This window comes from Vigna unguiculata, chromosome 4 (assembly GCF_004118075.2).
Source record: "Vigna unguiculata cultivar IT97K-499-35 chromosome 4, ASM411807v1, whole genome shotgun sequence".
Taxonomy (NCBI): domain Eukaryota; kingdom Viridiplantae; phylum Streptophyta; class Magnoliopsida; order Fabales; family Fabaceae; genus Vigna; species Vigna unguiculata.
The window spans coordinates 2,335,637-2,350,538 of NC_040282.1; the positions used below are offsets into that span (position 1 = coordinate 2,335,637).

The 14,902-nt window shown below is 40.1% G+C and overlaps 1 long non-coding RNA gene across 1 annotated transcript; it reads left to right on the forward strand.

The window, feature by feature from the left end:
• Positions 1-10,944: 10,944 nt before the first annotated feature.
• Positions 10,945-12,006, forward strand: LOC114180253. Its single transcript, XR_003603648.1, has 3 exons — positions 10,945-11,112; positions 11,221-11,288; positions 11,968-12,006. It is a non-coding gene; the product is annotated as an uncharacterized LOC114180253 (long non-coding RNA).
• Positions 12,007-14,902: the final 2,896 nt, after the last annotated feature.

Genomic DNA, 14,902 nt, shown 5'->3' on the forward strand with positions numbered 1-14,902 from the left:
AACCCAGCACACAGAACAAAGAACAACAACACAACCGCCACCCAGAAGAACTGATGATAGACCTCCCCTACGCGGGACGATCAACACCATATTTGGAGGGTTCGCCGGAGGAGGAAGCTCGTCCTCTTCTAGAAAGAAACACCTAAGGGTTGTCCGATCAGTACATGCTGTATCCGGCAGGACGATAAGAAGAATGCCGCCCATCACGTTTTCAGACGCAGATTTTCAAGCCACCAATCCCAACCAAGACGACCCTATGGTCATAACCATAGAAGTAGAAAGCTTTGCAGTCAAGAAAGTACTCATCGACCAAGGAAGCTCCGTAGATATCTTATATTGGAAAACTTTCAACAAGCTGCAGATACCACCAGCCGACCTCACCCCCCATGATGAACCCATATACGGATTTTCAGGCGAAAGGGTCCCAACCAAGGGATACATCGACCTCCACACCACCTTTGGAGAAGGAAGACAAACAAAGACCATACCCATCCGCTACCTGGTCGTGGAGGCCCATACATCCTACAACGTACTCTTGGGAAGACCATCCATAAATGCCTTAGGAGCCATCGTGTCCACCCCACACCTCGCCATGAAATTCCCATCCCCGCAAGGCGATATAATCACGATACACGGCGACCAGCGCGCCGCAAGGGAATGTTATATGGTAAGCCTAAAACTCCCCCACCCACCCTTGGCAACCCACAACATCGAGCATTCCAAAAAAGGAGCAACCTTAGCAGGAGACGACCTAGATCCCAGAATGACCTCCGAAGCCAGAGTCGAGCCTGTCGGGGGCATACGACAACTCCCCCTAGAGCAGCAAAACCAATTCCTCCAAATATGCACCACCATCCCTGAAAATGAAGCACATCACATCGAACACATCCTCAAAAAGAACGCCGACCTCTTCGCTTGGTCCGCAGCAGATCTCCCTGGTGTACACCCCAAGGTGGCCTCCCACCGGTTGTCTGTCTTCCCTAACGCCAAACCTGTCTCCCAGAAAAAGAGGAAGCTCGGCGAAGGCAGGAGGCAAGCAACAATTGAAGAAGCTAAAAAACTAAAGCAAGCTGGCTTCGTCGGCGAAGCGCAGTACACAACCTGGCTAGCAAATGTGGTGCTCGTGAAGAAACCAAACGGTAAGTGGCGCATGTGCGTCGACTACACAGACCTCAACAAAGCATGCCCCCGAGACGCATACCCACTCCCCAGCATTGACAGACTCGTCGATGGGGCCGTAGGGCACGCGGTACTTAGTTTCCTTAATGCCTATTCTGGCTACAACCAGATACCCATGGCTGATGAGGACAAGCTTAAAACTGCTTTCATCACAGAAGAGGCCAACCTTTTCTATAAGGTTATGCCCTTTGGCCTGAAAAACGCCGGGGCGACATACGAACGCCTTATGGATAGGGTCTTTCAGCCATTCCTCGGACGGACGGTGGAGGTCTACGTTGACGATATCATCGTAAAATCCCCCAACCCCAAGCAGCACTCCACAGATTTGGCCGAAGTCTTCAAAGCCCTGCGCACATATAACATCAGACTCAACCCCGAGAAATGCACCTTCGGAGTTGACGGTGGCAAATTCCTCGGGTTCATGCTCACCCAGCGAGGGATCGAGACAAACCCTGAAAAATGTTAAGCAATAATCGACATGAGAAGGCCCACAAATATCAAAGAGGTGCAACGTCTGGTTGGCAGGTTAACCGCCATCTCACGATTCCTCCCCAAGTTGGCCGATCAAACCAAACCAATGATCAAGTTGCTAAAAAAGTCCGCCCGATTCGTTTGGGATGAAACCTGCGAACATAACTTCACCACTTTGAAACAGCTGCTCACCACACCCCCAATTCTCACCAAACCAGACCTCAACCTACCCCTCATAATGTACATAGCAACATCCGCGAGCGCACTCAGCTCCGCCCTCGTCCAAGAGAAAGACAACACCCAACAACCCATTTATTTCACCAGCCGGATCCTCCAAGACACGGAAACACGGTACCAGATGATAGAAAAGGTAGCCCTTGCACTGGTAACTGCCGCACGACGACTGCGCCCATACTTCCAATCCCACACAGTAATCGTCAGAACCGACCACCCTGTGCAGAAAATCCTTCAGAAGCCGGATCTAGCAGGACGACTATCGTCGTGGGCCATCGAGTTATCAGAATTCAACATCCAATATGAGCCACACGGACCCATAAAAGCACAATGCTTGGCAGACTTCACCAATGACCTTCAAAACCAACCACCCACCCCAGACCTTTGGTGGACCATGCATGTAGACGGTTCTTCAAATCCACAAGGTGCTGGCGCCGGAATAGTATTGGAAGGCCCCGGCGACATCGTTATTGAACAATTCCTGCGCTTCAATTTCAAAACCTCGAACAATCAGGCAGAGTACGAAGCTATAATAGCCGGCCTCAATCTAGCGCGCGATGTTGGCGCCAAGAAACTACTCTGCAAAACAGACTCCAAGCTCACAGTGGGGCACCTCAACGGCGACTATCAAGTCAAAGACACCATGCTCTTGTAATACTACCACACGGTAACTGCCCTAGTTGAACACTTCGAGGCCTTCAGAATTGAACATGTCCCTCGATGCAACAATACCAGAGCCGACATCCTCTCCAAGCTCGCTAGCACTAAGAAGAAGGGACGATACAAGTCACTGTTGCAGCACACCCTGAGCATCCCCTCCATCGAACAGAATAACCAATGCCTCAGCGTTACCACAGTCGGCACCTGGATGGAACCTTTTGTCAGGTACCTAACAGAAGGGACGACCCCAGCAAACGAAGACAAAGGGTGGGCCCGGAAAGCGGCACGCTATACTTTAGTCGAAGGCGAACTGTTCAGAAGGGGCTTCAGCAAACCCCTGCTCCAGTGCATCACACGTCAACAGGCCGAATATGTCATGCAAGAAATACACCAAGGAGTTTGTGGCTATCACTCAGGCCCCAAAACCATGGCGGCCAGGATATTGCGAGCCGGCTACTACTGGCCAACAATGGAGGGAGATTGCACCGCGTATACTAACAAATGTATCCAGTGCCAAAAGCATGGCCCCGTAACACGCGTACCCCAGGAAGAGCTCCACCAGGTATCCTCACCATGGCCCTTCTCCAAGTGGGGAATGGACATAGTCGGACCCTTCGCACCAGGCAAGGGTCAAGTGAAGTTCCTACTTGTCGCAGTGGATTACTTCTCCAAGTGGATCGAAGTCGAACCCCTCGCCACTATAACCGCCAACCAGGTGCAGCGGTTTGTCTGGAAGAACATCATCTGCCGTTACGGTATCCCTCACACCATCATAATTGATAACGGCCGCCAATTCATAGACAAAAGCCTCGGCGAGTTCTATCGTAACTTGAAAATCACACACATCACCAGTTCCGTTGAGCACCCCCAAACAAACGACCAAGCAGAAGCTGCCAACAAGGTCATCCTCGGCCAGCTTAAGAAACGCCTGGACGGAGCAAAGGGGAAGTGGCCGGACGAGCTCCTCGAAGTACTTTGGGCATACAGATGCACACCCCAGTCATCAACCCACGAGGCACCATACACCCTCGTCTACGGGACCGACGCCATGATTCCCGTAGAAATTGGCCAACCTTCCCTCCGCCAGTCACACCACAACCCACAATCCAACAACGCTTGTATGAACACCCATCTCGACCTCCTCTACGAAAAGCGGGAAAAAGCCCGTATCCAAGACCTTGCAGCAAAACTTAGAGCCGCCCGAAGATACAACTCCAAACTCAAGCCGCGCTCCCTCCATAAGGGCGACTTAGTCTGGAGGATGGCCAGTAAAGCACGGAAACACGAGGGAAAATTTTCACCAAACTGGGACGGACCTTTCCGTGTACTAGAAAATGTCGGCAAAGGCGCATATCGTCTCGAGGAGCTTTCCGGGAAGCCACTGCCCAACACTTGGAATATTTCTCATTTAAAGTTTTACTTTAGTTAGAAATTGCTTGTAATCGGATGTACTCTTTCCTCCCCTGGCATTTTTCCCTAAGGAGGGTTTTGGCCTGGAAGGTTTTAACGAGGCATCCATCTACCAATATATCACAAGACATCCATTACTCAAGATTGTCCTGTTGCAACTCCCAGCCACTACTCTAAGTGCCGCTGGTCGATATCAAAGCTAACCTTCCCAGCCACTACTCTAAGTGCCGCTGGTCGATATTAAAAATAACATTCCCAGCCACTACTCTAAGTGTCGCTGGTCGATACTAACACTAACATTCCCAGCCACTACTCTAAGTGCCGCTGGTCGATCACAATTAATATCCCCAAGTCGCTGGTCGAGCTCCATCAGAATTCTTAACAGCCCCAATAAGGGCTGCTAGTCGAAACAATATCGCGTTTCAACCGCTACGAAAAATGCCGACAAGTGCAGATAAAAACGAACACCCTCAACCACTAACAACGCCGAGTACCAACACCAGCAAAGGCCACATAGCGAAAACAAACTATGATTACTTAGACAAACCAATTAACAGTTAAACATACCGCGTTACCATAAGATCACCCAAACACACGCGCGAACAAATAAACAATTATGTACACAATATCGCAACATACAAACTTAAAACATTCATTTCCAAAATCAAATCACCATACAAGCCCACAACGGCGCTTTCAAATTTACATACCCAAAAAAGGTACCAACTAATAACAGTTTTTCACGGCCCACAGCCCATAGTCACAACATTTAAAAAGTTTCGGCGTCCTCGGCTACGTCATCACCACCACCAACATCTACTCCTCCGCTACGTCATCACCACCACCAACAGCCTCGGCCTCGGCCTCCTCCTCCAGTCCGTCCTCGTTTGACACATGGTCGTCACCAATGTTCCCTGGAGTTGTCACCAAGGTCCCCTCCTCATCCCGCGCAGCCTCCTCCCCCTCGGCCAGGGCTTTCAGCTTGCTTATCTCCGCCACGTCCAACATCTTGTTCTCGTAAATATCCAAGTTCACATTAAAACGGCAGTCGGTGACAGACACCTCCTTGTACAAAAACTCCGCCTGCCTCAAGGCCTTCTCAAAACCCTTCACGTGTTCTGAATACACGGCCTGCTGTAAACCACTGATCTCGTCCGCCGCCTCTTCAGATTCAGCTTTCCTCCTCGCCTGCAGCTCATCCACCTCCACTTGCTTCAACTTCAACTTCTTCTCCGCAGCCAACACCCCAACCTTCAACTTTTTCACCTCAGCCTCCAACTTCCTCTTCTCGTCATCCCAGCTCTGCTGATCGCGCTCTACCTGCACCTTCAACGCGGCCAGCTCGTCAGCCAATTTCTTCTTATCCCCAGCAGCGATCTCTTCCTGCATCATCGCCGACAGCCGCCTTCCCAGCACCAGCCCATGCGACATATACTCATTCCAAGCCCTCATAAGCAAATTTGGGTCAGCGGCCTCTACAATAGCAACCTCCGGATCGGTCAACTTGATTTCCACCCCCTTCCTCATCTGAACCTTGGCCTTCTCGAACCCCCCCAAATCTGGATTATTCGAACCACCCGCCGCAACCCCGCCTGTCTTGGCAAGCGCCCTAAGCCTCTTCCTATCCTTTCCCACACCTTTCAGCTTCGACACCGCAGGACGCTTCGCAGCAGGCCGCACCGTCTCTACCATAGGACCGGCCAACAACGGCGCCTTTGAAGACCCCTCCCCCTTTGAAGAAGCTGCCAGCTGATCCCTAATCTTTGCAAACAAATCCTCTGAAGCCCCCACCTTTTTCGCATAATGGGCCATCACCCCTGCAAAAAAGAAACATATTCAGATTAGTCCAACACGCGAACCAGAATGGCTACAAGGAAGCGTACCACAAACATCCTGCCCTGGGTCGTCGGTCAAATAACAACACACAATCCACTTCCCAGGGGCCCTAGGCGGCAACCTCTCCAACACGTCTACCACCCGCCTACTGGCCACATCTAATGCCTCCTTCGTCATCAAATCCCATTTAGTAGGCGAATCCGTTCAATAAAGTGGAAATCTTGCCACACCACTCTCGTCCAAGTACCACGGCTGCACACCCGCCTTCATTCTCACACGAAAGAATCCGTCCTTGAAATTTTTGAAGGACTGCGTAAAGCCGTCCAACACGCAGCTCTTCGGCCTCCCCACAAGCGAAACCCAGCTGCACGGCTCTCTCGGTCTAGTCAGATAAAAATATAAAAAACTCTCAACAGTTGGCTCCAACATAAGTGACTTGCACAACAGCCTAAAGGCTTGCAAACTACCCCAGCTATTCGGATGGAGCTGGGTAGGCGCCACGTTCAATAGCCGAAGGACGCCCATTGTGAAGTCGTCAAACGGAAGACGAACATGCAACTTTACAAACATGCACGAATATACATAGAAGAAATCGGTCGCCGATCCTTCCCTACCATGGCAAACACACTCCACGGCACTAACTCGCTCCACATGCATACTATCCGGATCAAAACCTCGTTCGAAGAGATATATGCTGTTCAGCCAAGACCTGAGCAGTCGAGACCATCTATATTTCGACGAACAATTCCTCACACCCTCGGCCACCCAACCGTACCCATTTCGTTTCGGCCACAAAGACTCCGCATGCTCACTAGGCGGATCTTCACGCACTTCGCGCTCCACCTCCACATGCAATGACTCCGACGAGCTACTCAGGAACTCCAACCGTAACTCCCCATAACTCGCATCGGATTCCCCAGAATTAGAGCCACGAGAAGAGGACGACATACCTTTACACAAACAGCACGACCACTTCACGACAGAAACTCCAAGCTCAAAGCCGATACCTCTCTTAACCAAATCAAAGCGCAAACTGTAACTGCGAACCACCTACCAGCCAAAGACCCTTAAATACTAATCACGCACCCTTTCAGCTTCCACACCAAACAATGCAAGCCCAAGCCCAAACCACTTCGAAACGCGCAACCTGACACCAAACAGTACAACCCAAACGTCACATCACTTCAATGCACCCTGACATCCTGCAGTACCCCACTGACACCACCAAATCACCACTCAACCAACCCACCAAATTATTTGGCCCCTCCTGCAAAAATGCCGCCATCCGACTAGTCTCTACGTCACTTCGCTTCCTCAAGACTGGGAGGCTGGTATGACCATAAGTACACAGCCTTAATCCACCAATGAAAATTGCAAAAACGCCGCCATCCGACTAGTCTCTACGTCACTTTGCTTCCTCAAGACTGGGAGGCTGATGTCCCAGTCCAGGTACACGGCACCAGGCTCACCCGCCAGCCGCTTACCCCAACAAAGCCCCCTCTGGCTCATGATGCACCCAGCGAGGCGACGACCCATTTCAGGTACACGGCATCAGGCTCACCCGCCAGCCGCTTACCCCAACAGAGCCCCCTCTGGCTCATGAAGCACCTCGCAAGGCCGACGGCCGCCACGTCATCTTCCGCTATGAAGGATTCCCCCAACCACACCTCACCAAGCACCCTCTCAGAAGAGCACGGCCCTCGGAAGAACCGTAGACCGCATACTCACAGAACAATCTTACAAGCTACGCGGCCATCGGCAACCACTACTACGGCCGCCTGCCCCGCGACGCAAGGCGTAGTTACACAAGATGTGTGACGCAACCCTTCCAGCCGACAATGCGAAACCATCCACCCGTAAAGACCCGCATGACCGAATACCGAGGACCGCCTCCCCCTGAAGGACCCCCTGGTAATTTCCCTTCCAAGCACTGGATCCAAGAATAGCCAAAAAGGGGAATGTTGGGCCAGGAAGCCCATCATAGGTAGGACCCACAGGTAAAAAACTATAAATAGCACACTGTTCCATGCATTGATTACGCATTAAATTATTCTGATACTCTGACATCACCTGTGCTGACTTAGGCATCGGAGTGTCTTTTGCAGGTCCCCTGCTCCGCCCCCTGAATCCCCTTGAAGTAGAAGAAGAAGAACAGCCGAGATCAGCCTTCCGAAGCCCCTGAGTGACTCGTGAATTACAACCTCTGGTCCTGTAAGAACAGTAATGAATTAAAGGGTGAAGTTAAAAGAAAAAACAAACAAACACACAAACACTCATTTCCTTTATTTTATATCCTGTATTATTTTGACACCTAATAAATTTGTACAAATACTTTACATTCATTATTTTATTCTTTGATTTTTTTTTATAAATATAAAGTTAACACTTTTTTCTAATAACACAAACCCATGCATACTTTTCTTTAATCAAGATGAGTAAGCATTTTTGTCATCAATATCTTAACCTATGCTAAACAGAATTATATTATTAAACAAGGTTTAATTAAGCATAGTATTTGATTGTGTATAAAAGAACAGAATCAATGGAAAAGTGTGTATAAAATAAACATTCATACCATAAAAATAATTTGGTATTTTAATTTCACAAAAGCTACTTTATCTTCCTTTCCGGTCAAAGAGGGGCAAACAATAAAAAACGTGGGCTCCATGTACTTTATTGGCTTCCTTTCTCATGACACATTTTCAAAACGCTATTTAAAAATTATTTACTCTTTAAAGATTAAAATTAAAGAGGAATTAAAGTAAGTGATAAATATATTTTTGTCTCCTTAAGTGAATCTTGAAATTAGTTTCTCTTTAAAACTTTATACTAATTTAGTCTTTTATATTTAGAAATGCGTATATTTAGTCATTTTTATCAAATTTTGTTAAATTTATTTAACATTTTAAGCGTATTTTATGATAATATTTGAGTGAACATTCAAGCAAAGATGTGTCAAACGATATAAACAACTCAAATACTATCATGAAATACACTTGAAACATCAGATAAACTTAATAAAATTTGATTTAAAATGACTAAATTCACGAATTTTAAAAAATGAAAGACTAAATTGATCAAAATTTTTGAAAATAGATTAATTTTAAATTTACTGAAACTTAAAGAACTAAAAACATATTTAACCCCTTAACGTAATTCTAATATTATTTTTAGACAATCACTTTCTTTTGTAGGGACTTTTCTAATATTTGGACAAGTTTTAAGAGTACTATTTTTAACGTAATATTGTTTTTTGTTGAAATTATGAAATAAGTGATAAGTCCTATGTTTTTTATAAAAAATTTGAAATAATATAAACAGTAAAAGTATTTTGCACGGAGTAAGTGAGGGGACGCCGTTCACCGACATTTAACGGCGATAATAACTTTATTTGACCAATTTGCCCATCAATCATTACAAAATGACAAACCTCTGTGATTGCTTCTATGTCCCAAAAAATATGGTCCATGCATGTACTCCTCCACTTGCAAAGATAATATATTTGAATTCTCCTTTACTAGTTTTTAATTCAATTTTTATCTTAATTTTTTTAGGAGTGTTAAAATGAATTTAAATTTGTCATATAAACTGTTTTATTTAAATTGTGTTAAAAAATTAATGCTTTTAAATATGGACCAATTAAATCGATTTACTTAATTTATAAATAAGTTTGAGTTTGGAGAAAGATAAATTCATTCATAATTTATCACAAATAATTATTTTGTCATTTTTTAATATTTTTATTTTGATTATTTATAATTTTTAATAATATAGGTTGTGTTTTGATTTCTTTTTAATTAGAATGTTGTTCTTTTAATATCTTGATGCTTAGTTTATTCGTTTGTTAAATTATATAAGCTAGTATTTAACTTTTAAAAGATTAATTAAATTTAATGAATTAAAGAAATAATTGAGCACACAATTTTATTGTATACAAATTAAATTGTATGATTAATGATTTTTTTAATTAATTAAATTTAATTACACTTTTCAAAAGTACAACACTAGTTACCTTCTCATTATATTATATATTAATTGATAATATTTAATTCATCATTTAATATTAGTTGCTCAATTACTAACTATTATTTAATACATAATCTGAAATTATTAATTATGTACAAATTAAATTATATAATTAATTAAGTTTAATTATATTTTTTAAAAGTTAAACATTAATTACCTTTCTAATGTATCATATATTAATTAATATAATTTGATTCATTATTTAATATTAGTGGTTGAATTATTAATTATTATAATAAATCAATATAAAAATATTCATTATTAAGCTCATTATGCTTCAACATAATCATTATTTATTATATTTATCATTTAATTATTATTTTATATTATCTTAAATAGAATATTTAATTATTTTGTTATACTACTGTTTACACCATTTAAATGGTTTTATTAATCGATTAATTGAATTCTTATTTTTTTAATGTTACTATTACAAAATTATAAATAAAAATGAAATTTAAAACGTTAATTATCAACTAAAAATGAAATTACAAATAAATTTCCTACAAATATTTCTTTTTTCAAATCATTCAACTGTGATAGTCATATTTTAATCCTCTTTCCTTTTACAAACTTTTTTCATAATAACACTTCTATAGTATGAAAAATAACATTAATATAACACTTTCTATTGAAATCATTGTACATTAGGAAAGGAATTTAATTTAATTTCATATACAATTATAATGTTTTAAAAACGATTATAAACCTAGACTAAAATATTTGAAATTATTTAAATGAAATAAATTATATTTAGATTTATTAAAAGAATTTCCTGCGTTGCACACGGATTTATAGACCCAGTTGTTTTATATGCAACATCATATTGTTAAAATACGTATGCAATTAAGTATAAAAAAAGTTTAGGACAATATCTTATTAGTTTTACTGATTTTTTTTTAAATTTAATTATTTTTTTAAAATAAAATAATTATTAATAACAAAAAAACTATTCAGAAAATAAATAAAAATACTATTATAAAAAACTATATGTACTTTTATTAATAATAATAATAATAATAATTATTATTATTAAAAATAAACACACTTATTTCACAATGCATACATTTGCTGTAAGACCTATTTTTCTTTTTGTGCCTTTTTTTTAAAGGGTTGCCCCATCTTGTGGGCCTAAGGGCAGACCCAAAGGGGAGGATCAGACCTAATATGCCCCAAACCCTAATTTTGTGCTCTTTTCGTAAAACAAAACCCTTGTGCCTCCTTGAGCAGCCACACTCTTTGTTAGGGTTTGCCTTCTCGCCGCTTCCAAGTCTGCTCAAGCTGTTCCTATTCCACGTAAGTCATCCTACATCTCGTGTCGCTCATTTCTTGGTGTCTTTTCGTGTTTTACCCAACTAAGCCTTTGTGATGATCTTACCTTGTGTTATTTCTGTGTTTTTCCAGCTCCAAGAGTACTCCTCGTTCTGTTGAGTCTGTGTCTACCATCGAGGTCCCGTATTAATCCTTTCCAGGTAAGGGAAGCTAGACCTTACCATATTTTTCGGTAGAATCTGCTTGTTTGATGAGTGTGCGATGATTGAACAGCCTGTGTGTGAATTTAATCGATTGAAAATGCCTATTGAATTGTGTGGGTGAGTGTGGGTGACTGTCACTTGTATGAACAGTGGCGGGCGCTGGTTTTCTCGCTCAAGCGAGCATGCCTCGCCTAGGCGAGGCTGACAGAGGCTCGCCCAAGTTTTCCTGCACGAACGGTCGCCCAGGCGACCTGACTTCATTTTTGAGCGAGGTACAATCTCGCTTAGGCGATAAGGGGCTCGCCTGAGCGAGACCCCGCAGAGGTCACTGTTCCCCAGTTGCGCCCTCGCCTAGGCGAGATGGGACTCGCCTGAGCGAGCCTTGCTTGCTTGAGCGAGGCAGCGGGTAGATTTGGATGTTATTGTTGGGTGGTTCACTGATGTGTGACTTGTTTGTCTGACCCAAATGCTTTACTAGAAGGGTCGCGCGATGATGGCATGATTAATATATGATGTTTGAGTTGGAAATGGCATGTTATTTTATTGGGTATGAATTGGAAAGCATGAGTTGTATGATTGGTTATTTATGCATGATGTTAGTATTTGTGAGAACTTTCTAATTGGTTGGTGAAACATGAACTAAGTGTGGTAGAGCGTAATCCCATGACTCTTGTAGTGAGAAATCTTGGTGGCGCCTCATCTGTTGGACGTAATTCCATAGACTCTCTTAATGGGAACTCCTGGTGGTGCCTCGACGAAAGGACGTAATTCCACGGGGGGTTGTGGTGGTGCCTCAGGGCCAGGGCGTAATTCCACGAAGGCCATGTGGTGGTGCCTCCTATAAGGGTATAATTCCGTGAAGGCCTCGCGGTGACGCCTCATTGCTAGGACGTAATTCCACTGCCACGTGGTGGTGCCTCAGTCACGTATCCGGATAGTCAAGTCTTGGAGTTTCATACATTTTTTATAGCTTTGGTGTGATGCTTGTTATTTATGCTTGACTTTGAAGTTACCTGTGAATTGTTATAATATGAGATTCCTTTACTCTAGCTTACCTTGTTGCTTGCTTGTATGTTGTGTGTGGTATTCTCTATTGCGATGATCATCAGCCTTGTTGATGTGAGCAGATGTGAGAATCCCTGGTAGTGGTGATGGTAATAGGAATGCTGCAGCTTGATGAATGAGACAGGTGTTGGGCCTACTGTGGGGCCCATTGCTGGAATATTTTATTATTTATATTTTCTTGTCCGAACAAGACCTAGTGTCTTTAATTGTGTTCTTTTCAGTACTTTTCTGGTTGGGCCATGTGGCCCTTTCTTTGTAATCCAGATATATTTGACGTATTGTATACTTTCTACCCTAAACCCTGTACCCTCTGAATATTCACGTATGTAATGTTTTATCAATTGAGGTTATTCAGTTTTTGGGATGTTATTTGCATATATTATTGTAGCATTTCAAAAGATTTTTATGAATTTTTTTCCTATAATTTATTATTCACAAATAAACTCTTGAAGAAAAAGGAATATCTGAACTTTCCAAAATTATGTTAAAAAAGTATTGATATTCTTTTAATTTTATTGTAGAACATCAAAATGTTATGGAAATTTGAATAATATATTTGTTGTTTTTTTTTTTAATTTTGTAAGAAAAAATGAAGAGATGATATATGCCTAAATTATGCTTTCATAAACTGTCACGGGTCTAAAGTGTTCATTTAGTTTGCATAGTAAATAAATAGATAGATATATTATATACTAAAATATACTTTAAATTATTATATTAAAACTATGCTAAAATCATATTTTATTAAATAAAAGTATAAAACATTTTATACTGATAATATGGAGTCATTAAACTACAATAAAAGTCAATGAATGCGTTGTATAACAGAAAAATGGTAGGTATGTAATGAACTTTGTGTAAAATATTTTCAGTGATTTGAATCCAAATCAATATATACACATTAATTCCAACCTTATATCTTCATCAGTTAAATTTTATTATTATTTCAACATTTATTTATGATATATCAATACATAAAATATAAAAAAATCCATTGCAAACCATTTTTTTATGGGTTACGTGATTGGATTGAAGGGGTTATCATAATATGTCACTCTCGTTAAATTTTTTTTTTCATATTGAAGTAAATATTTAACAAATCAAATTTCAGAAATTTAGTCTATGGCGTTTTTGATGATGAAAATTTAGGTTGTATTAAAAAAAAAAAACTATTTAAAAATACTCATTAAATAACTATGTATTAGTGTTACATTATCTTGACTTAGTGATGATGATGATTGTGTAACGTGATATTATGTTTATATTGTTTTCGAAATACTCATTGTGTTGGTGAGAGAATTTCAAAGAACTCCACAACTTAGATAAATTTTCAAATAAATATTGATAATTTTAGTTTTTTTATGCAACGGGGAACAAAAGATATTCTTAAAAATTCTTTCGTGTTCTTTTCAAGCATCCATCAATCATGATTGTGTTTTCAGTGATATTAGGTCTTTTTCTTATTGATAATGTTTTATTGTATATTTTTATTTTATTTTCTTCATATATATATATATATATATATATATATATATATATATATATATATATATATATATATATATATATATATATTATAAGAGTAGGTTTATATTAACGGTTGACTTGACTTTTTGACTGATTCATAAATTATTACAAATACAACAAATATATAGAAAGAAAGAGATCTCCTATCTTCATAAATATTCCAAAAATGTAAGACTGAAATATTATACTACTCAGTAATGACGTTCAAATGGAAACTTTTTGAAAAAAAAAATTAAGCGATTTTTTTTTACTATTTTCCGAAAGATTCTTGACAATTGGAGAACTTAATTATAAATTATTAAAACTTTTGAGGTCCAAATTTGAAACAAAAAAAAATTATATAACATAATTACACATTCATGTAATTGATTTTTTTAAAACAATAATTATTTATATTATTTATGTATGTAAATTATTGTTAGGGAAACTTGTACTTAATCGAAGTTTAGATAACCAGTCATTATTTAAGATAATTTATTATTTTATTATTTTACTTGTGATAATTAACTATGATATTAAGTAATAAATTGTATTTAAATAATGTTTCACTTCACAATATAATCAATTATCTTTTAATTCAACATAATGAATTTTGAAAAAAGTTAAGGTTCTAAATAAAATTTGTGCAAACTAAAAAAAAAAACCTATATTAACTACATGATTCACATATATAAAAGAAAAAAAAATACACACATACTTTGTTCTAAAAACAATTTAAATTTCAAGAATCTTGATCAACACTAACTTTATTGATAACTAATTTTGCCTACATTATTTAGTTATTAAGAATAGGAAACTCAACGATTGAATTAACTAGATTAACCTTTTAATAAGAATTATTCAATATATGCAATTTGGTTCACAATCTTTTAAAAAAGGTGGTAGTATATGGAGTTTGGGTTGGTATAGTATTAATGATAGTTGTTATCTTATCTATTTTATTAATGGAGATTTTCTTTATATTTAATTTTCTATACATAAATTATTACCATTTTATTCTTTATATCTTTTAACTGTTT